The 24,176-nt window shown below is 37.1% G+C and overlaps 1 protein-coding gene across 18 annotated transcripts in view; it reads right to left on the reverse strand.

Annotated features, from left to right (window-relative positions):
* CHL1 (cell adhesion molecule L1 like) overlaps positions 1–24,176 on the reverse strand; it is a 213,847-nt gene that overhangs the window by 150,440 nt on the left and 39,231 nt on the right. For 13 of the 18 annotated variants that reach the window (XM_054546846.2, XM_054546853.2, XM_054546854.2 and 10 more), the window contains exon 2: positions 15,411–15,490. The exons of the other annotated variants lie outside the window; for them this stretch is intronic. The gene's annotated coding sequence lies outside the window, so the exon portion shown is untranslated. The remainder of the gene's footprint in view (positions 1–15,410; positions 15,491–24,176) is intronic. 18 annotated transcript variants of the gene reach the window in all.

Raw genomic sequence — 24,176 nt, forward strand, 5'->3', positions numbered from 1 at the left:
GCTCTGTCACCCAGGCTGGAGTGCAGTGGCACCATCTCTACTCACTGCAACCTCTGCCTCCTGGGTTCAAGCGATTCTCTTGCCTCAGCCTCCTGAGTAACTGGCATTACAGGTCCGCGCCACCACACCCAGCTAATTTTGTATTTTTAGTAGAGACAGGGTTTCATCATGCTGGCCAGGCTGGTCTTGAACTCCTGATCTCGAGTGATCGGCCTGCCTCGGCCTTCTAGAGTGCTGGGATTGCAGGCATGAGCCACCATGCCCAGCTGATATTTCAAAAATTTACTCATTACACTTTATTTTCAGGGTTTGGTGCACTGAGATTGTGTGCACTTTCAGTCTTGCTAAAATTTTAGAACACAGACAAAACACTAGAAAAGTAAGTTAAATGGGCCCCATGACCAGGAATTCTAATTCTGTAGGCCCAGCTTGGGACCCAAAAATCCGCATATGCAATCACATCCCAAGTTAGCCTTTTACTTATTATTCAATTGTTCATTTAGTAAACTAATTGTGACAAATAGCAGTGGTAAAAAAACAAAGTACCTCCTTTCATGAAGCCTTGTAATACGTAAATAAAAAGATATAAAATGCTTGGAAGTAATAAGAGCTATGAAAAAAATAATAAAGCAGGGTAAAGCAGATAGCAAGGAATGGTGGATGAGATAACAAGCAATGGGACATACAGGAAAGGCCTCCCTGATAAGATGATGCTGATAAGTGGCTCACAGACCAAACTTTGAAGAAATACTTTTTTAAAAACAGGCTAAGGAAAAATAAAATCTATGCCTAGCTTCTCAGCTTGAACTTGGGGTCAGACACTTCATATATTTTCAAATTTCCATTTTCTCTTTGTGTTTAACTGTTTGTTCGTATTTCTCTGCAATTCCTATCTCCTGCCCCACCCCCCCTATATCACACACACACACACACACACACACAAGCGCGCACACACACACACACACTACAGATACACATACTTTTATTAGAAAGACATTTGCAGTCCAGGCATTGTGGCTCATGCTTGTAATCCCAGCATTTTTGGAGGCTGAAATGGGCAGATCACTTGAGCCCAGGAGTTCCAAGCCAGCCTGAAATGTGGTGAAATTCTATCTCTACAAAAAAGCACATGCATGGTGGCATGTGCCTGTAGTGCCAGCTACCCAGGATGCTGAGGTGAGAGGACCACCTGAGCCCAGGAAGTCGAGGCTGCAATGAGCCGTGATCAAGCCACTGCACTCCAGCCTGGGTGACAAAGGGAGAATCTGTCTCGGAAAAAAAAAAAAAACGATGTTGGCATACGTTTAAAATAAGTGCGTGTGATAATTGTAGTACTTTCTTTATTAAAAAAAAAAGGACTTAGTTAATAACAATGTGATGAAATTGCCAAAAAGTTAGTAACCTTAGGGTACGGATAAAGAAGTATTATATCTAGAACAAGAGATGCAATTGTCTCACTTTCATTTGTCCCACTGAAGCAACACCTGGAAAATTGTATCCAAGTGTAGGTGCTTCTATTTAAAACTGATTCAGACAAGCTGAGTATATTCAGAGGCAAGGTCCGAAGTTGGAAGAAGGGACTGATTATCTCATGGATGGAAAAGTTGAAGGAGCTGGAAATGTTTTCTTGAAGAAAAAAATGGCTCAAGTAAGGCATCAAATCTGTCTTCAAACATGTGAAAGTAATAGAACAGGGTTTCGATTTTAATTTCCATGGTTCCACAGGGGAGAACTGGGGAAAACAAATGAAAATTCTTGAGAGAGAGATTTGAGGCTCCTACAAACATAACTTCAAGCTTGGACTTGAAAGCCCCAAGAGGGAAAGATGGGGAAGTAGATGCTGGCCACAGATTGCAATGGCAATACCCTTCAATATCCCAAGAGTGGTTGAAGTGAAGGACATCTGAGGTCTTGTTGCCTAAAACAACCTATAACACATGACTCATAATTCTATGATTCATAATAATATGATTGATTTCCCCAAGAAACAATATTCTCTCTTAATCTGAGAGGCCTTTCAAACCAGAAGTCATGTTGCTTCTGCCTGGACAGACAGCCATGGGGGAGCAAGTGAACATTTTAAATTGATGCAGTTGGCCATTAAAAGGGCCCTGCAGGTGTTTTCAAGGTTTGCTCCCCCCTTTTGAGACTGTCCTCTTTCAGCCTTCCTGTGTCACCTCCCATGTGGCCCCACAGTTATGTAAACACATCCAATCCATAGAACATGCTGCCTCTTCCGGAGCCATTCAAGCTGCAATCTCCAGATTCCATCTTCTCCTTCAAGAAGAGACAATGTTAACAAAACAAATAAATTCAATGATTTCTTCACCTATCTAAGTGACATGATTATGATTTTTTTCATATCTGTGAACTACTTGCACTTATTTTTAATTGGCTTACTTTTCTATTTAAATTAAAATATCTTAATATGTTCTCCACTGCTATAAATGGGAAATCAACACTACTTTACATAAAAAATACATGAATTGAAATAAAAACAATTTTAAATAGACCTGTGGGCAGCTGAATCTCTGATTTTGAGGTTTGCTGTCTCGTTATGAAAAAGAGAGCCAGGCACAGTGGCTCATACTTGTAATCGCAGCACTTAGGGAGGCCGAGGCAGGGGAATTGCTTGAACCCGGGAGGCGGAGGTTGCAGTGAGCTGAGATGGTGTCACTGCACTCCAGCCTGGACTACAGAGAGAGACTCTGTCTCATGAAAAAAAAAAAAAAAAAAAAAAAAAAGAAGAAGAAAAAGAGATGGTGTTAAAAATTAGTTATAAAATTGTGATAGCACAAAACCAGCCTTTGACTCTACCTGAAATACTGAAAGAATTAAGGGAAAGAGAACTAAAAATTTTAAAAAAATGCTTTATGTAAGTCTATTATTTAATTATATCTTAGATTACATATGAACATTTGATATCCCTTCAGTATTATCCATTCCATAATCTGGGATATACTGAACTAAACAAAGCTAATGCCTCCATATTTGAGGTGACATGAAGCCATACCCACTAAAGATACACAGGTGGACAAAACTTTAAGGAATAACTAATTAGAGAATGTGAGACACCATGGAAAATCCACGGAGGAGGCATCTTTAATCCTTACATATTAGGCATCCCCTTGAATGGGAATTTCCATGGAAAGGCAACCACAGAAATACACAGACTCGTGTCTTTGCTCCTAAGCAGCCCCCTTTTGTCCAGATTCCAGGGCTAGTAAAATAATGTTGTCTGATTCAAATCATGCCATCACTCAGTCATCCAAAGAACATATTTAGCAACTACTGCATGCTAAGCAAGCTCCCAGGCGCTAGAAATACAATACCAAAAACATACATATGAATCCTCCCTTCGTTCCCAAATTTTCATGGGAATTTTATGGGCCAGGATGACTAATACAATTCTCTAAGCCAGGGTTTCTCAACGTCAGCATGATTGCATTTGGGGCAAGATAATTCTTTTTGGGCACTCAGTTGTCCTGTGTGTTGCAGAACATGTAGCAGCATCTTTCGCCTCTACTGTAGCAGCATCTTTGGCCTCTACTGACCAGGTGCAAGTCTCTCCCTCATTAGTGTTAAAAGCTAAAAAATATTTCCAAATGTTACCAAATGCTCCTGAAGGGCAAAATCACACCTGGTTGAAAACCACTACTCTAAGGCCTTTTTCTCTAGTCCAAACCAAAGGTACTGAGTTGTACAACTCTAGATAATTCTATTCATATTTATTCTATGTTAAGTTACCACTTAGAGTGGTGCAATAGCTGTACATCACTCAAAAGGAGGAACTCTGCTTTACCATGCTATAAGCAAAAGTTGCATGCTATGGTAATATACAATAATTTGGAGATTTCATGAAGTTCCAGAATATAGACTACCTATCAAAGTCGTACTATATTTTTAAATTTCATTTATCAGTATTGTTTCACTTTCATGTTTCATCTCTTTGTCACGCACACTTATGCATACACAGAAGCATGAAACCTCCTTACTTTGCTTAGAATATGTTTAGCTCTAAGCAGAACTCAAAGTGAGGAACTAAAGGCATTATTGATGGATGCTGTAGATAATTATAGGTAACTCACTATTCTTTGGGGAATGGGAGCATGAATCCCAGGAATTTTAGAAAGTTGAAAGTGTGGAAGTAGGCAAGGTAAGAAATAGCCTCAATCCACAGACACCCTCCTTTTAGATAGTGTAACAGACCAATGGTTCACAACCCTAGTTGTCTTACAGGACAATGAGTAGACATTAAAAAGAGCAACTATCACAACAAACAAAACAGCTATACCTGGGCTCCACCCACTGAGTTAGAGTATCTGTCCAGGGATCCTTAGATCTAAAATATGCTATGGGCAATGGTAATAGGCAGTCAAAGGTGAGAACTACTGTTCTAGGTTGTCAAGAAATACTAGGAAAAAACTATGCAAGAAAATAAAGCTTGAAGTACACAGATGATCCAGTTATCTTTGCATTTTTCAGATTTTAGATACCAACTTGCATCCATTGAGCACAGATACTTGCCCAAAATAGAATAAAAATCCTTAGTATTTAGACTTTTTCCCACACATATAGCAGTACAGTTTAGTGTGTATGTATGTATACACACACACACACACACAGAAAGACACCACCCATTATCAAACAAAAGGTTGTCAACAGTGTCTATCTGTGCCTCTCTGTGACCTAGAAGTTACTGAATTCTAAGTTACTTGAATGATCTCTAATTGTAAGTCAATACAGCATAGAAATCATAATCACTTAAAATGTCTGGAAAGGTTTTTATGATCACATGAAACTCTAGGAAATCTTCCCTGTTGCCTTTGAATCCTAGCAGCTGGGACTCCAGTCATTTCAGTGAATAAAAAAGAGACTTTTTAACTACAAACAACTGACTAACTGCATAACAACTGTAACTCAAAACATCATTTTGCCAGAATGCAACCATTTTTTGAGACTATAATTATAGTAGGAAACCAGTGAGCAGGTTAAGAATGAAAGGGTATATGAATAACATTCTGAAAGGAAAATTAATCTTTCAAGTCTTGAATTCAAATACAAATTCATGGAGCAAAAATGGGCCCCAAAATTCAGAACAATTGTAGCTAGAGATGGAGATAGGCAAATCCTGGTATCTGAGGAAAGGATAGGGACAATAGGAAATATAATTTTGGCTTCTTTGCGTGATGGTAGGGTTTGAATGCATCCCTTCCCAAATGCAAGTGTTGAAACTTAATGGTCAATGTGATAGTATTAACTGGTGGGCCTTTAAGAGGTGATTAGGTCAGAAGGGCTCCTCCCTCATGAATGGGATTAAGGCCCTCAGAAAGGCCTTATAAGAGGCTTCATGCAGGATTTAGCTAGCTTGCCTTTCCACTTTCCACTATGTGAGGCATGGCTACCTGCACTCTGAAGGAAGCATCAAGAAGGCCCTCACCAGATGCTGATGCCTTGATCTTGGACTTCCCAACCTCCAGAACTGTGAGACACAAATTTCTACTATCCACAAGGTATCCAGTCTTTGGTATTCTATTATAGCAGCACAAAAGCACTAAGACACATGGCTTATAAGGCCCTGCATAGTCTGATTTCTGCTGCCCTGACAATCATCTCATCACCAGCTCCCTGTGTCCCAGCTAAAAAACCTATCTTTAAGACCCTAGAAAATACCTAGCCCTTTCTCAAATCATACCTTGGAACTATACTTCTCCAAGTTTCAGTGGGTATCAGCCCACTTTACCTCCTTAGAGAGGCCATGTCACTAGCTTGGGCAGAGATCTTTGAAAATTACCATAGCAGGTTGGTTTCCCTGGGAAGAAGAGTCTTGTTTATTAGTGAGGGATGTGAGATCAATTTATGGGAAAGGGGTGTTCTGAAGCAGGAGTTGTCCTGAGCTGAGCTGATGATGTTGGGCCTTTATAGGCATTAGACGTGGGCTTCCCTGGAAAGGGGACATGACATTGCACAAAGGAGTACTCTCTTCCACTGAGGCAATCCCTAAAACAGGGCTAACATGTAAGTGCTAGCTACTGGACACATCCTAGCAGCTGGGGAAGCAGCTGGTTCTCAAAGGTCGGTCTGAGCAGAGAACCAGGAGGCCACCAATTTGACTTTAGCTCTTTGTCCCTCCATTTGTGCATTTGTAAAATGGAGATAATACCATCAAGTTCAAAATGTATATAATATCTAACATGATGGCTAGCTCAGTGTAAGTTCTCAATAAATGTTAAATTTGTGTCCTTTTCTAGTCTATTCAGGAAAGAATACAGACGCAATTTTAATTCAGGAGCACTTTTAGAAAAGTGTCACTTTCTTTCTCTTTTTATCTATTTATTCACCCAATATTTACTGAGAACCTAGTAGGTGGTAGAGGTTTTCCAACAGCTGAAGAAAGAGTGCTGCAAGTTTTTGTTCAAATAGAGCTTACATTTTAGTAATTGGGAGAAAGAAAATAAACATATAAATAAATAAATATTAAGATACTGTTGTGAGTAATACATGTTAACTTGAAGAACAAAGAAATGTGTCTTTTAAGATGTTGTATTATTGGATTGCATTAGTGGGTCACAGGAACCCAAATCAAACTAAACTAAACTAACTTAAGTTATGGAACTATATTGGCCCGCATACAAAAACTACAGAAAAGGTAGAGAGGGAACCAGCTATAGAGACCCCTGGATCCAGAAACCCAAACACCTCTGAGACTATCTTGCTTATTCTTGTTTCTTTCTTGCTTATGTACTGGTATAATTCTCTGATACCAGCTCTGTTACTTCAGCATCAATTCAATAAATCCTCAGGGAAGAACTCTAAACAACCTAACTTACATTAGCTGTCCCATCCTCTATAACTATGGTGCTAAGGGAGCATAATTGGTTCATAATGAGATATGTCACAGCCATGGCTAGGGCAATAAAAGTATTGTTAACAATAATATTGAGTTTTACCGTGTATAAAATATAGTACAATTATAGAAATGTGTCTATTAAAAATAAACTCTGTAAGGACTACTATCTCCTCTTTACTGATGAGAAATTAAGGCTCATGAAGATTAAGTAACTTGTAAAAGCACACATTATTAGTAAGTATGGAAGGTCAAATTCAAGCCCACTTAAATCACCTCTCCAAAGCATATGTTCCTAACTACTAGATAATTAGGCCATGCTAATGTTGATTTCTATATAGTTACATTATAGTAACTATAATTATTTAATTAGCTTAATTAATCCATGCTAATCAGTCTTCCACCCAAAATGAAAGCATGATAATTGGACATTCACTAATGAAAAGCGTATCTATACATAGGCTAACAAAATGGGAAATATTATAAGAAACAAATGGAAGGGTAAATGAAAATAAAATACCATCGAATGCTATAATCATTGAGGACAATCAGACCATCTGGCATTTAACCAGATTTAATTCATGTCAGCACTCTTTCATTTGATTGGGTAGGTTCTGCCTTACCTTGGAAAATCAGTAAGGCAATGCAAAATAAGAAGTTAGAAGATATGAGATATGAGATCTAATTTTCACTCGATAAATATACAATCGAACTTGAATAAATCAATGGCCCAGTTTTCTAACCTATAACATAAGGACAATAGCACCTGGTATACCTATTTAATATATTCAATATGTGTTTCCTAAGGTAAAATAAAGATAAACATGAAAGCACTTAAGAGTATTTATTAATCAAAACATAAGAGTGAGGTTTTAAAATACCAAAATAGAAAAAAAAATATATATATATATAAATATCTGGATGCTTTCTTAAATCTGTGGGTCTACAAAGAAAGATTAAATGTTTAACATAAATATAATCAAAAGCAGGCTTTGTATAGCTAAAAGAATAGTAATTTAAGTGAAATATAAATAGAGTCAAGAAGAGGCTCCAATCAAACTAAATATTTTTATGTTTAAGTAAGTAACAAGGTGTTAAAAATAGTTTTCTCTTTTCTAGATTTAGAAACGTAATAAAATTTTACTTTGGCCACAAGAATCTTCAAAAGATTATTCTATATTTTATAAGAAACAAGTAACACAAATTTCTGGTGGTCTCTAAGATTGTGGTGGTTGGAAAATTTAACCTTATGGTTGGTTTATTATCATTTGATTTTGCAGTCCTTGGATTTCAATTTCCAACTCAGCTTGATATTTTCAGTTGAAAAACTGAATTTGTTTTAAACAGGACTGTAAAAATGTGACAATTACAAAAAGAACGATTTGAGAAACCAACCATAATGGGAAATTAAACATCCCACTGAAACACTTTAAAGGCTTTTTAGCAGAAGAAATATGTGCTATAAAATTTAATCTAAGATAATAGAAACTTCTAAGTGTGGATTAAAGAAATATAAGTAAAATTGCTAACGGGTGGAATTATGCCCTTTTAAAAAGTCTACTTTCCAAAAACAACAATTTTTCTAACTTTCCAGGATATAGGCTTCCCATGATATCTAGACAGAAATTTCCAGCTTTACATTTGCTTGCAAAATCGCGGAAATGTAGAGCTGGAAGAAATCTTGAAACCATTTAATCCAACATCCCCCATTTTAAAGAAGTGTGAAATTGAAACTCAAAGAGATAAAATGGTTTGCCTAAAATCACATTGCAAATCAGCGCTATGTTGATGACATTGATAACAAACATTACTTGAGATGATTATCTGAGATAAGGATTATGAGCCCACTTTACAGATTAGCAGCCTCAGGTTCAGAGAGGTTGACTAGTTTGTCCAAATCTTCAACCGAAAAGTTGCTGAGTTAAAGCTGGAACTCATATTTTTCTGGAACTAAAATCCATTCTCAGTAAATTGTCTACAGCACTCTGTCCTCTGCCTGATAGATGGACTAATTTTTTACCTCCCCAGCACAGATGGATTCCACATCTATCTCAAGAAACATGAAAGCATTCTAATAAAGTTCCCAATCAAACGGATCCTTCTAGTCTTACTTTCTGGTTTAGTTTACTTCTCATCTCTGATCAGGCATTTGTTGCTCAGAGAAGCCTTCTCTGACCACCACAGGTCAATTCACCATATTCTAGTGCTTATTAGAGCAGCAATTTTACATTTGTTTGCATTATAACTTGAATAACATGTCTGCCTTTATAAGATTATAAGCTTCATGAGGATAAGAACTGTGTCTCTCTTTGTTTGCGACTGTATCTTCAACCCTGTGGCTCTTAACAGCCACACAAAAACAATTGTTGAATAAATGCCTTTGAAAATGCTTAATTCCTACAAACTAATAGGGCACCCTATAATTAGACAACTAGAAAGACATTTCATAAGATGATTACTTTCATTTTCACTGTCATTTTACACATGGCACAGTTTTAAAATGTCATAAAATATACAAAGCATAATGACAGGAGAATATAATAAATAGGAACTGAAAGAGATCAGAATATGTCACCCCAAAATATGCCACTTTTTCATAAGGTTTACTTTGAGCTGAAGGCAGTCAGCAAGCAGCAAACACAGAAACAGCTGTTTGCCTCCCCACTATAGGCCTAAAAGGAGGACATACATTTCCTTTTGTGAGGGTCTTCCCCCTTTCCACTGCTGTACCAGGAGGACAACCACTATCACTGGAGATAGAAACTCAGTACTGAGATAGATCTGCACACACAAATCTTACTAAAAATAACCCTAATCTTCCACTAGGTTTGCCCATATACTTAACTTCCCACAATTAACTGCTCCTAGAAGCCTGAATCTCTTTTCCTTTGTCTTGTCACTTCTACACAATTTATCACCCTTAGTTAAAATTGTATGCAAACCTGGTCTAATTGCTTTTTTGGTTTTCACTTCTTTACTATGACATCCTCTCTGCATGTAAAAATTAAATTACTAATATCAAATAAAATTTGTGGCTTGTAATCCCAGCAATTTGGGAGGCTGAGGCAGGAGAATTGCTTGAGCTCAGGAGTTCAAGACCAGCCTGGGCAATATAGCGTGACCCCATCTCTATGAATATAAAAAATTAGCCAGGTGTGGTGATGCATGCCTGTAGTCCCAGCTGCTCAAGAGGCTGAGGCAAGAGAATCATTTGGGCCTGGGAGATCAAGGCTGCAACGAGCTATGATTGCACCACTACACTCTAACCTGGGTGACAGAGTGAGAATTGTCTCAAAAAAAAAAAAGTATGTTTTTTTTTTTCCTATTAATCTGTCTTTTGTTAGTTTAATTCAGAGGCCCCAGGTACAGATTTTAAAAGAATAGAGAAACAGGATTTTTTCCTCCCCATATAATATTCATACAGGGTTAGGGAGCTGGCTATATTCACAGTATGTACTGAAACAACAAAAAATACATAAGGCTTGATATAACTGGTTAACAGGAAGTTAACAATTAGTATGTCAGCATGGACCAAAGTCTGTGACCAACTTAAATTCAATAGGCAATAGTCTCTCAAATATACAATTATTTACCTGCTGTTTGCAACTGTGAAGAGAATCTTAATGTATGCATTTGAAGGGCTACAAATAAAGGGAAGCAACTACAGCAAAAGGCACTGCCTAATAATGTCTGTTTGCAAATAAGTTACTTAAGCCAATAGTGCCAGTTCCTCACTCTTTCGAAGGTAGAACTCAAACATGCCATAATAAGATTCATTTTCATTTTTCTAATAATGCATGCTATCCTTAAGAAAGGTAGATTATATTGCACAGGGTTCTTAGTGAGCTTTGATATGTTTCTTCTTTTTTCCCCTTTCTTCTTTCTGATTTTTTCCCCTCCTTTAGGATGGGGATGTTGTGGTAAATGTGAAGTCACTAATCTTTGATCTTTGTGCATGAGGCTTCCTTCCACTGCAAATCAATTATGACAGACTAAATTAGCCTTTGAGCAGAGGCTCTGATTTACTTTTTAATTCCCTGCTTCATCACTAGGCTCTGAGATGTGTCTGCTCTTTGCCCTCTGCAGTTGTGTTGGTGATAATAGTGATATATTTCACTGGTTTGCTTCCTTTCCAAGCCCTCAAATATCTGCACACATGTGCAGTCCAATAAAATCCACTGTTTAGAAGAGATGTCTGTGATTTGTGTCAATGTTTTACATGGTATTTTTCTCCAACAAGAATTGCATTAGGGCAAAAATAGCATTTTTCTTGAGGAAACACAATTTTCTCCCTTCATTGGATTTTGCTCTAAGTTATTTGTTTAGCTGTGCTACATATTTTCATGTGCAGTCTGTCATGTTGCTACTTGAACAGTCCTTTTAAATGTCAATATAAGATTAAAAGTGTCTGCTTATTAAAGAGATCACCCAAGTTTTGCTGGGTTTCAGTATCCTTTATTCTTTAATAATTTAATGGTCATTATAGTCAGTCTTTTCTCTGCAATGCAATAGCAACTGAGGAACTGTTTTCTTTTGATGAAATGAATCTGCCTTCTGAATTTGGAATGAAAGAAAAAATTAACTTAAAAAAAGGCTATGAAGATTGAGCTTGAGCCTATTAAAATCTTACAAACAAAAACAGAGAGACAGAGGAAACTTTTGGAAGTAATACATACGTTTATTACCTTGATTGCAGTGACAGTCTCATGAGTCCTTGGATATGTCCAAACTCATCAAATTGTACACATTAAATATGTCCTTTGTGTATCAGTTATACCTCAATAAAATTATTAATAAAAAACAATAGACTGAGAGTAACAACAAAAACCTACAAAATGATCACAGACCTATGCTTTAAAATGTAATTCTTCATACAATGCTCAGTCTATAATCTTTTGATTTTGAGATGTCATTTTCCTAGTGACTTAAAATCTACCTGTAGCATTATAATGAAATATTTGTATACCTCAGCTTCCCTTCGGAGACCTTACTGAATTTTCACGCCTTGGAAATCAAATTTATTTGAGTACGTGATTTGAGTAAAAGCAACTTCAATAAGACTCCAGTTGAAACAAATGTATTTTTGGCACCTCAATACCAAAATTATGTATGCAATTTGGAGGTAATCCAAAGAACAGCTGAGAGAGGATGAAGGGAATGGGGTGTTTGGCTAAGGAAGAAATGTGAGGCTTCTGAATGTCCCCAGAGTGGGTGAACAACAAGAAAGGAACATAACAGCCCATAAATATTTAAAAGGTATAGACATCAAATATGGATAGGAATGATTAATTCTGGGACAAGGGCATGGAGCTAGTTCTGCTGCACTCATATCCTCATATCACGGGAAAGAAAAAAAAAAGGATATGGGTTAGCATCATTGCTGAGGAGCATACAACTTCGATTATTTATGCACAATGTTCTAGCATCCAGTGGAATCTTTCATCTCCTCTAAATGCATCTGAAGAGATGTTGAAAATCTATGCATATTTATTTAACAGAGGTGAACTTCTTGACCAGAGTCCCACTTGGCTAGGTGGGACTGTCAGAGATCTGACAGTTAAGGCAACATTAAGACTCATCAGTAACCATGTGTAAGTGTAAATGGAAACTCTTAGCAAGACTGCCAAGATAACAGGATCCAGAGAGGCAATCTCAGAACTTCTCAGCACAGAAAGTGTCCAAAAACTGATCTACCAGGAAAATCTTTCCCTCCTTCTGTTCCTCTCTTTCTTCTTCTTTCTCCCCACCTCTATACTTACAAAGCGTCTAATATGCCCCAGATTGTGTTCTCAGAGGCAATGATGCAAATAAAAATTTAACTTGAACTCTGCTCTCAAAGATGTGCTCATGAGACCAATGTGTAAAGAATTAATTTCAACTGAGCATGAAGCATTGTAAACAGAGCTAGAAGGAGACAGAGGCAAGATTGGTCAAGCAAATTGCATTTGTGCAGTATGTGCAGCTCATTGTCCTCAGAACATTTAAAAAGGAGGATTTGGTTAATCATGTCCTCCTCAGGGTACAGGAGCCAAGCCCTGGTGTAACTAAGCATTTGAATGGTCTCTAGCAGTAGATTTATGTGTCATTGGAAAATATCAATATCTTTATAAAAACTTCACAGACCACCAAGAGAAGACAGCTGTAACGTCTCATAGGATAGAACTTTATTAAGACTGAAATGAAAATACTATTCTCTCTTCTCTACTCTCTTTATGTCTTTGACATAAAATAAGTCATCCAAATCCATAAATCAGTACGAGATGCAGTGTGTAGAGATAAGTATCATCAAGCAGTCTTGGCACATGACCCAAGGTGACCACACAGCACATGTTTTATCATGATTTTCTGCAGCAAAAATGTAGTCTCTGTCATTCAACTACTTAAGCCTTCTGTTAAGATGCATAGATAACATCACCTTTGGATAAATTATACATAAGTGTAGCAATAATTGAAATGTTATATATAAATCTATATTCATCTGATAGGCACAAACTCAATCTCATAAGATTTCTAACAGCTAAACTGCTTATTGTGCCCTAAGTTCAGATAAATTTGGGTGTTGAAACATGTAAAAACAAAATTAGCAATCATATGTTGTAATCTAATCAGAGCTTGAAGATTATTTTACTCCATTGTTTTAAAATTCTTGAGAGGTTGGGTATTCTGGGAGGAAATTTCCAAACAAGAGATTCTCAAAAGAAAAATGAAGATTAGGTAAATGTGTGTTTGTGTGTGGGTGTGGGTATGGGTGTTTTATGACTATGATTCCACAAACCCTTCCTGGAACCTGATGGCTGATTTCCCTAGCACAATGAAAACTGACAGTAAGGGAACTTATTTTGTAGAATTAAATAATGATTTCATCAATCACCAAGAGGAACACAAGAAATAAACATAATTCAATAAAATACAGGAAAGAATGCAGGGCTACGAGCAAGAAGGGTGTTTTGCAGGTTACTATCCATTTTCATGATGTCAAGAGACATAATTATTAATACATCATCATGACACAACCACAATTACAGTTTCTTATAGTACTATGATAATCTCTTTTTTAAAATTTAATACCCTGGGTATTGTATTTTGTTCATTACTATCTCAGAAGATTTACCTATGTTTCTTATGAACTAGAAATTCATTTAAAGTGAAATCATAAAAGTGTTTTAATGGAATAAATGTATCCCACACAATCATCATCAAAGGAATTGATTAATCAGGTTTTGGGAAGAGTTTTCTCTAAGGATATTAGAATATACTTCAAACCATTTTTAATGTTACAAGAGACTTGCAGATGCCCCGTGGTTAGAAAGCCTGTATGGAGAACCCCTCCTGGAGAAAGTTCCCAAGTGAAGATCTAAAAATAGTGGAGGGTAAAACCGCTCCAGTGGATGAGAGAAAAGAGCAAATGTTTTTCAAAGCACAGACAGTTTCTTCATAGACTTATTCTTGGTATGGCCCGCATTCATTTAGAAGGCCGCTGGGGGTTACCAGGAATCAGGTAAGCTAACAGTAACCCATAAAGTCAAGATTCTCTATCTCTTTCCACATTGTCTTCATTATTTTATATTTGTATTAAGGTCCCATTTGCAACAAATGCATAGAAAAAAATTCTTCATACACCAAGTAATATCTTATTTCTTCTGGAGTGCATATTCTCTTGGTGACATAATGTGTTCTTGAGAAAGTAAGAAAATCATTCTTTCATCATTGAGAAAAAAATAACTCGTTTTTGTTTTTCCTCCAATCATTTTGTCTTTAAAAACTAGTTGTGATACTAATTATTGGCACTTACTGAACCAAACACAATGGTATGGACCAAACCCAGTGCTAATATTCATTATTGTAATAATCTAATTTAAGCTGCACCTGTAGACAGTTACAACTATTATTCCAGTTTTATGATTTACAAAATGGATCATCAAAATAGCTAAATAGCTTGCCTAGAACTATATCACCGTGTGTTTGGCCCTCCCTCCAATGTGGACTTTTCTCATTGTTCCAAACTCTTTGAAATTAGTTAAATTCAGCTTGGTGTTGCACAAAGAATTTGAAAAAACTCCAATCAAGGATTCAGGTCAGATTTCAAATGGATTCAAATTCAAGGAACAGTGACTGAAGCTGTAAGTCATTCAGACTATGAAGCGTGAGCTCTGTTTACCCCCTGAAAATACTGGTTTTCTTACTGAAACTTCAAGCCTCCTTAGAAGTCAACCTTTTCAAATCTCAGTGGTGAAACTATTTTTTTCTATTAAAAATGATGTTTTGATAAATATTATAAATATGCCACTTTCAAATATGCCAACAGGTCAGCCAACAAGAAAAATAACTTTAAGGTAAGGGTTTTGATCTTTCAAAAATAAGCCAGCAATTTAATGGAACTCAAAAAACGAAAAAACCCTCACTATATGATATATCTGGTCCATATCTACACTAAGACCGTAGTGCAGACAAAAGTTCTGCAACGTCTCCTTATCCTTATCTTGTGTGACTCCTGCCCTATGTACTGCAATAATTAAATACAATCAAAAATCATAAAACAACTGATTAAGGAAAATACTCTTACCGGTAAATTAAGTTCCCCTTAGTTCCACTATGATTTGTTTGCAGTATTAAGACAGGATTATGGTTTGCAGTTTACAGCACCTAGGGATAGATTAGAAAGTTGTAATTTTGGAAACAATTATCATTTGAGTCACTTTTAAATTAATTCTTACATTTTCTGTTTAAAAAAAGGATTTAATTTTTCTTTCTCCTCACACCCTTCAAAATTTCCACTCAAATACCTAAGCTATAGTATTGCTCTGTTGCTAAAAAAAAGGGGCCCTGTGACTTTCTTTCAAGGAATAAAAGAAGGAGAGAGGACAGGCATGCAAAAAGCAGCCACATAATTACACTTCTCATTGAAAACATTATCGATGTGTCTTCTCTCATGAATTCACGTATTTTGCAACAGACCACAGTTGTAAGTATTTCTACATAGCAGTTCTCCTGACCTGTTTGGCACAATAGCTACTTGCGTCTGTCTGATGCTGTGACTAATCTGTCAAAATAAAATGATATCGACCAAAATGAGGAGAGCTTTGTCAGGAAGCATTTGAAAGATCAGACCTCTGAACTACAGAGTGAACATAAGCCTTCAACTCAAGAGGTCATCTCTCACCATGGTTTGCCAAGCCGCCAATCTCTTAAAACATCAACATGTGAAATGAGGGGACTGATTCAACCAACATATCCAATCCTTTTACTGTTCATTCCCAGGTGTCTCAAGGATTGGCTCCCAATCTCAAAAAGATTGCTTAAGCTTGTTTTTGAATGCCATCCCATGAACACCCTTTTAAAAAACTACATTTTCTATTAGGCATCAGAACAATCAGAATAAGTCAACATTTTTTTGCATACCAGCTGTCATAATTTAATGACTGAACATCATTCAGAAGAGCTAAATTCCATTTAATAATTCTAACTCATTCCGGTAGAAATTACTAATTAAGGAGATTTATAAAACTACATCTTTGGCCCTAAGAAAAGGAAGAATGGCTGAAAAATTCAAACAACTCATTTCCACTCTGTGTATTATTTGACAATCTTTTTGGCCTTATTCCAAAAGCTGTTGCCAAGAAGTTATAAACAGATTGCAATGCCTCCGGAGACAACCTCACACCAATACACTGAGAAGAATTCCACCCTGGAAAGTATAAGAAAAGTCGTCACTGCTTTCCAGTTGACCAAGTGACACACTGCACAGACCGTGCCCTTAATACTTTTGTTTAGTAACCTCATTTCAGCCCCATAAGGCCTACTTCTGACAGCATTATTATTACAAACAGAAATGTTTGTGGATGACTAACCATGCACGAAGCTGCATTTAATATGGCTTCTAACCAATGGGTCCATGGTACACATTGTTTTAATATAATTGTGTTCACTGACTTCTGCAGGCTAATAGAAGTTTACCTAAGTAGAAGAATACAGAACTTGGCTGCCACTTTGCTGTGTCCAGCATCCTATGTGTGTTACAACAGTCTCTCAGTGGGGAAAAGAAATAATGCAATGTTTGCATTTGTTGACTCAAAATGAGATTTGCTGACCCTGCTGTTCCATTTGCTGAGGTGAACATTAAATGACTTAATCTAGAGTGTTCTTTATCCCAGTGATAAAGAATGTCATGCATTCAGGATCTCCTATAGCCATGGTACCACTTTTATTGTTCTAACATTAGATCTGTCTAAGACATCTCTTCAAAATCCATCATGTCATGAAGCCACCTCAGGTGGCTCTTCCCAGTGGGTCCCCACTTCTTACCACTGTCAAGGACATTCAAGACAACAGAGATCAGTACTTGTGCTGAATTACCCACCACACTCTCACTTAGGATTTTCAAGACAGTTGTTTGACATTAGGCATGGAAACTGTAGCTATGATCAAACTTATTTGTATGCTAACAGCAGCAGCCTATGCCCACAGACCTCTCATCTGCTTCCTTCAACTTTGGTTCAGAAGGCATTCACATTAATCATGTATGTAAGTTCCTTGCTACTAATCTAATCTCTCTCTCTCTCTCTCTCTCTCTCTCTCTGTGTGTGTGTGTGTGTGTGTGTGTGTTTGTGCGTGTGTTCTTAGTGTTTATTGTAAATGAAGAATTATCTTTGTATTATTTTATTTTATTTATTTATTTATTTATTTATTTTGAGATGGAGTCTCACTCTGTTACCCAGGCTGGAGTGCAGTGGCACGATCTCGGCTCACTGCAAGCTCTGCCTCCCTGGTTCAAGCCATTCTCCTGCCTCAGCCTCCCAGGTAATTGGGACTACAGGTACCCGCCACCACACCCGGCAAATTTTTTGTATTTTTAGTAGAGAGGGGTTTCACCGTGTTAGCCAGGACGGTCTTGATATCCTGACCTCATGATCCGCCCCCCTTGGCCTCCCAAAGTGCTGGGATTACAGGCGTGAGCCACTGCGCCCAACCAGTCTCTGTATTATTAGGTTTTCTTCCATTCTTTCATGTTGTAGGTGCATGATCTCTGGAAAGAGATGCACAGACCATCCTTTAGAATGAAACAAGAAATATGGAAACATATATACATATATATATATATATATATATACATACACACACATACTTATGATTTTTCATCTCATTTTTAAACATTTCTCTCCTTTTACTCTTTTCTTATGATAAATTTTAGCATACTAATGTCTCTGTACAATTTAGGATATACATATAGTGGAGGGATAGGCTCAAACATTATTAGATAAGGGTATATACAAAATACACTACTATAATCTAAGAAAACATCTTTCTAATTTTGTTTTTGTTATATTAACATGACATACAATCCTTTGAATTTATTTACTCTAGAAAGCATTTACCCTTTCCCTCACCACCATTGACATACATACTAACGTCTTATTCTCTGTTATTAGTGAAAAGTTGTGTTTTTCTTTCAAAGTCCCTTAGTTTCTTTTACTTAAGAGATACAAATAAATATACCCACCAAATGTAAAACAAGAATGGAAAGGAATATTAAAAAGAAAATATTAAAAAGGAAGTAATTTAAGGCAAAACAACATTTGGGTCCTTACTGGTTGTTTGCTTTGTAACTAAGATTTAAAAAAAAAAAAAAAAAAAAAAAACAGAGAGAAGTATACTGGAAGGAGAAACAAAACTTGCTGAAGAGCAAGATACAGTAAAAACTGGGTTATGAGGGTACACTCAGCAAACAACCTACCCATGGCTGGTGTAATATGGGAGCTGCAGATCAGCGGAACTCAGGGTCACTTGTTTTCTGAATATGAGCATGTTGTGACTCTGAAGTTATCTAATATTTGAAAGTAGTACTTTTCACACAACATACCCTCTGAAGTTATCTAATACTTGAAAGTAGTACTTTTCACACAACATACCCTCTACAGCAAACCGATGACTTCATTAGATGCTCAGCAAGAGAAATGGTGATTGCTTGCCATGCTGGAAGGAAAGTTGGCTTCACAAGACATTTTGAGACATGTTATTTTATGACATGACTCCTTTCTAAGCTATTTATAAGATAAATTTCTCCTTATGCACTGAACTGACAACAAATCATAAGTAATTTGAAACTCCATCTAGACAAAATTAAAGGCCTAACAGCTATAAATATTCCTACTTCTTTTCATTCTGTATTTAACATAAGAAATCTTGAGTTCCATAAGGGCATATATTAGTTGTACCAATGTCACTGCCTGGCACCATAATAAAACGTAATATATACTCTTTGCATAAGGCCATAATCACCAAAACATCATGATACTTGTATAAAACTAGGCACATAGACCAATGGAACAGAATAGAGAACCCAGAAATAAACCCAAATACTTACAGTCAACTGATCTTCTACAAAGCAAACAAAAACATAAAGTGGGGAAAGAACACCTATTCAACAAATGATGCTGGGATAATTGGCAAGCCACATGTAGGAGAATGAAACTGGATCCTCATCTCCTACCTTATACAAAAATCAACTCAAGAGGGATCAGGGACTTAAATATAAGACCCGATACCTATAAAAATTCTAGAAGATAACATCAGAAAAACTCTTCTAGACATTGGCTTAGGCAAAGGCTTCATGACCAAGAATTCAAAAGCAAATGCAAGAAAAACAAAGATAAATAGGTGGGACTTAATTAAAGAGCTTCTGCTCAGCAAAATGAACAGTCAGCAGAATAAATAGACAACCCACAGAGTGGGAGAAAATCTTCACAATCTATACATCCGACAAAGGACTGATATCCAGAATCTACAAGGAACTCAAACAAATTAGCAAGAAAAAAACACACAATCCCATCATAAAGCAGGCTAAGAACATGAATAGACAATTCTCAAAAGAAGATATACATATGGCCAACAAACATATGAAAAAAATGCTCAACATCACTAATGATTAGGGAAATGCAAATCAAAACTACATCTCCGTACCACCTTACTCCTGCAAGAAGGGCCATAATGAAAAAATAAAAAAAAAAATGGTAGATGTTGGTGTGGATGCAATGAAAAGGGAGCACTTCTACACTGCTGGTGAGAATGTAAACTAGCACAACCACCATGGAAAACAGTATGGAGATTCCTTACAAAACTAAAAGTAGCTCTACCATTTGATTCAGCAATCCCACTACTGGGTATCTACCCAGAGGAAAAGAAGTCATTACACAAAAAAGGTACTTGCACATGCATGTTTGTAGCAGCACAATTTGCAATCACAAAAATGTGGAACCAGCCCAAATGTCCATCAATCAACAAGTGGATAAAGAAATTGTGATAAATGTATATGATGGAATACTACTCAACCATGAAAAGGAACAAATCAACCGCATTCACAGCACCCTGGATGGAACTGGAGACTATTATTCTAAGTGAAGTAACTGAGGAATGGAAAACCAAAAATCCTATGTTCTCATTCTTAAGTGGGAGCTAAACTATGAGGATGCAAAGGCATAAGAATGACTTTGGGGGCTTGGGGGAAAGGGTGGGAGGGGGGTGAAGGATAAAAGACTACAAACTGGGTTCATTGTATACTGATTGGGTAATAAGTGCACCAAAATCTCACAAATCAGCATAAGAGAACTTACACAACAAAATACCACCCGTTTCCCAAAAGCCTATGAAAAAATAATTTTAAAATGTATATATATACTGTTTAGATGAATTAATGAATGAATGCATTAAAGCTACACATATCAATTAATAGTAGTATTCATAGTTCCTTCACCTTATCGTCACAAGTATGAATGTCATACCTTCATAGAGCAGGAGGGAGCACATTACCACCACAGTGACTGTCAAAAGAGATGCTGCAGCAGAGAAAAAAGAGACAGACAGACTGAAAATGGAGCAAGTGTGCACTTACTTGTTGTGTGATCTTAAGCTAATCAAGTAGCCTTTTAGAACTCCAGTTGTCTCATTGGTAAATAAGGGATAATAGTATCTGTTTTGCAGAATGGCTTGGAGGAATAGTACTGACATGCAAAAACTGCTTAGCACTAGGCTGAGATCTAGCCAGTGCTCTGTGATAAGCAAAGGGCATCTGCGGTAGCAGCAGCCACATCATTGTCCTGATTGATGATGTCCAGTGAAGCTGGGAGGGACACTTGAGATCATTCTCTGGGTTCCCCCTACTTGAAAGTCCCCACTCAACTCAGCCATCAGGAGGAAATCACACAGTACCCCACATGGTAGCATATGAACTTTGACAGCTGCTATATAAGCCACATGTGTGAGCAGCTACATGCCTTATTCTCACAAGACAAAAAAAAGGTTTTTTGTTTTGTTTTGTTTGTTTGTTTGTTTTAGAAGTCTTGCTCTTGTCACCCAGGCTGGAGTGCAATGGCGCGATTTTGGCTCACTGCAACCTCTGCCTCCTGGGTTCAAGCAATTCTCCTGCCTCAGCCTCCTGAGTAGCTGGGATTACAGACAACCGCCACCACATCCAGCTATTTTTTTTTTTTTTGTATTTTTGGTAGAGACGGGGCTTCACCATGTTAGCTAGGCTGGTCTCGAACTCCTGACCTCAGGTGATCCATCCACCTCGGCCTCCCAAAGTGCTTGGATTATAGGCGTGAGCCACTGTACCTGGCCAGAAAAGGGTTTCTTTACAATGTTTTATGCAAGATTTTGAGTTCCTTAAGTCCAGGTCGGGGAAACATGATCTTATTAATTTTTTCCTTCCTAGTACTCAAGCACAATGGCTGTCAGATTGCCAAATATTTGTTGCTTAGTACACATATGTTGACAAAAAATGCCTATTCTATATAGATGTGTGTGCATTTGAGATCAAAACTGGCTATTTTTTTATTTTTTTCCTTTAAAAAATGTATCTGATCTCAATTGATCTTTAAACACTGGAGATCTTGAGTGATTTTTTAAATTGCTAGAAAAGGCTGTGAGCACCTCAGCTTTTAATCAATATTTAGGTCAATATTCTTAAGAAACTGGGATTGAAAACACCGCTTTTTTGGTCATCAACTAACATTTACCTGACAGGAATCAGTTCTTGATTCAAATCATGGAGGCCCAGACCCTCAAAATATGTGCCAAAATGCTCAATACAAATTTGAATGACTGTATCTTTTAAAAAGGAAAATGATACATGAGGCACATAATATTCCCTAGGTTATAAGCCATTGGTACTGCAAAAATGAACACACAGACAGAAATTCTTCAATATGTCTAACATAAAATGATGTACAATAAAGTAAGAACTAGAAAAAATATGATACGCTGTTAATGTCGGCTTTTGGGAATTATTTATCAGAAAACCTTATATAGGCAATGTGAAGATGTTCAACTTTTTCTAAGAATACTTCTGAAAGAGCATTCTAAATAGAAATAGCCCCTATTTCTGATCACTAGTTTTAGCATTTCTTTACTAAATCACAGATATTGACTCTCCACTAAACATCATATGTGATTTTTTTCTAATATCAGTTGAAGACATATTATATGTCAGATGTCATATTTAATAATTTAGTATAATCTCAGGTAATACAAGTACCTTTAATGTGGGTACCACTAACTTTAATTTTACAAAAGATTAAATGAATTCAAATAAGTTAGGTATGATTTACAAAGTTACAATGAGAATAAATGTCAGCACCAAGATACGAACCTAATGTGTGTAACCTCAAGGCCTGTGCCTTTATCTACAGTAGACCCTCTTTCTTATTGCATCACTCATCTAAAATACTTTGAGAAAAGGACTCCATACTGGTTATACCTCAGTCTTTTACTATTTTTAAGTTATATTCAACTGTCTAAAGGAGGCTGTATTTAGCCTGTTTTCACGCTGCTACAAAGAACTTCCTGAGACTGGGTAATTTATAAAGAAAAGAGGTTTAATTGATTCACAGTTCTGCATGGCTTGGGAAGCCTCAGGAGACTTACAATCACGGCGGAAGTGGAAGGGGAAGCAAGGGACGTCTTGCATTGTGGCAGCAGAGAGACAGAGTGAGTGGGGAACTTCCACACACTTTTAAACCATCAGATCTTGTGAGACCTCACTCACTATCATGAGAACAGCATGGGGGAAACCACCCCCATAATCCAATCACCTCCCACCAGGTCCTTCCGCTAACACATGGGGATTACAATTTGAGATAAGATTTAGGTGAGAACACAGAGCCAAACCATATTAGAGGCCAACAGCATAATAGAGAGATATCAGCAAAGAATATCCCAAGGCAAGTCAGAGGTCCTAACAAGTTTGATTCCTAGCTAAGTCAGTAACACTCCCTATTAATGACGTGTTTCCTAACTAACTGGGGCCTCAGAATCCCTATTCACGACATGAGAATTTTAACTGAATGCTATTTACAAGGTTTTTTTTTTTTTGCCCTAAAAGTCTATGATTATTTTTAAAAAACTCTCTAATAATGGGACTAAAGGAGGTACAGAGAAAGGCACTACATTATTTAAGAGGCTGGGGCCATGGGACTTACACAGAAGAAGATTAGAAACATTAGAAATCTTTAGTGTGGACAGATGAATACACAGAACAGATAGATTGAAATAAAATCTTAAGGGACACAGAAAATGTGACTATAATGTTTTCTATAACCTTGGCCTGTTACAACTTGGAAGACAGGAGATCCTCCAGAAATAAATTGAGGGCAAATCATACATAATAGAATTACATTACTATAATAGATCATATATGTTAAAGAAATAAATAGCTTCCAAAAAAGGAGAGACATATTTTTGGCCAGTGCAGGCATAGTTTATTCATAGAAATGAGTATATGCATTTCATCACTACTGTCCAAGAACATCGTGGAGAACAAAGACACATTCTCTAGAACACTTCCCTTCCCTATAGAAGGCTGACCTAGAAGGACCTGGGGCTGATTGATGATATCAATAACACTCAGACACTTTGGGGTTTTGATCCAGCTTCAGCATGTAGCACAAAACAGGTCATCACTAAATATTTTCTTGAGTGAATGAATAAGCTCTGCCACTTACTAGCTGTGTCACTTTGGGAAAGTTAGTTAACTCCTCTTTTTTTTCTGCAGTCAGACGTGGATATGACGAAGCTCCTGGGAAACCAGCTATAGCCAAGTCATCATAGTAGAATACCAAGCAGGTGGAGCAGGGCCTGAGGCCAAAGGCTGCCACACAAGGTCCAAATCTCTTATCACTCAGTCGCTGGTCTTCCCACCATGAATGCTGAGGCAGTCAAACAATCCTTGAGCCATGTTTCAAGCATGTTGCATAGTCAAACCTCAAAACTCAGATCCCAGCACCAATACCAATTCATGAAACTTAAAAGCCCCATGTCCCAGAGGCCAGAGGCCCTC

Source organism: Pongo abelii, chromosome 2 (genome assembly GCF_028885655.2).
Source record: "Pongo abelii isolate AG06213 chromosome 2, NHGRI_mPonAbe1-v2.0_pri, whole genome shotgun sequence".
Lineage (NCBI taxonomy): Eukaryota > Metazoa > Chordata > Mammalia > Primates > Hominidae > Pongo > Pongo abelii.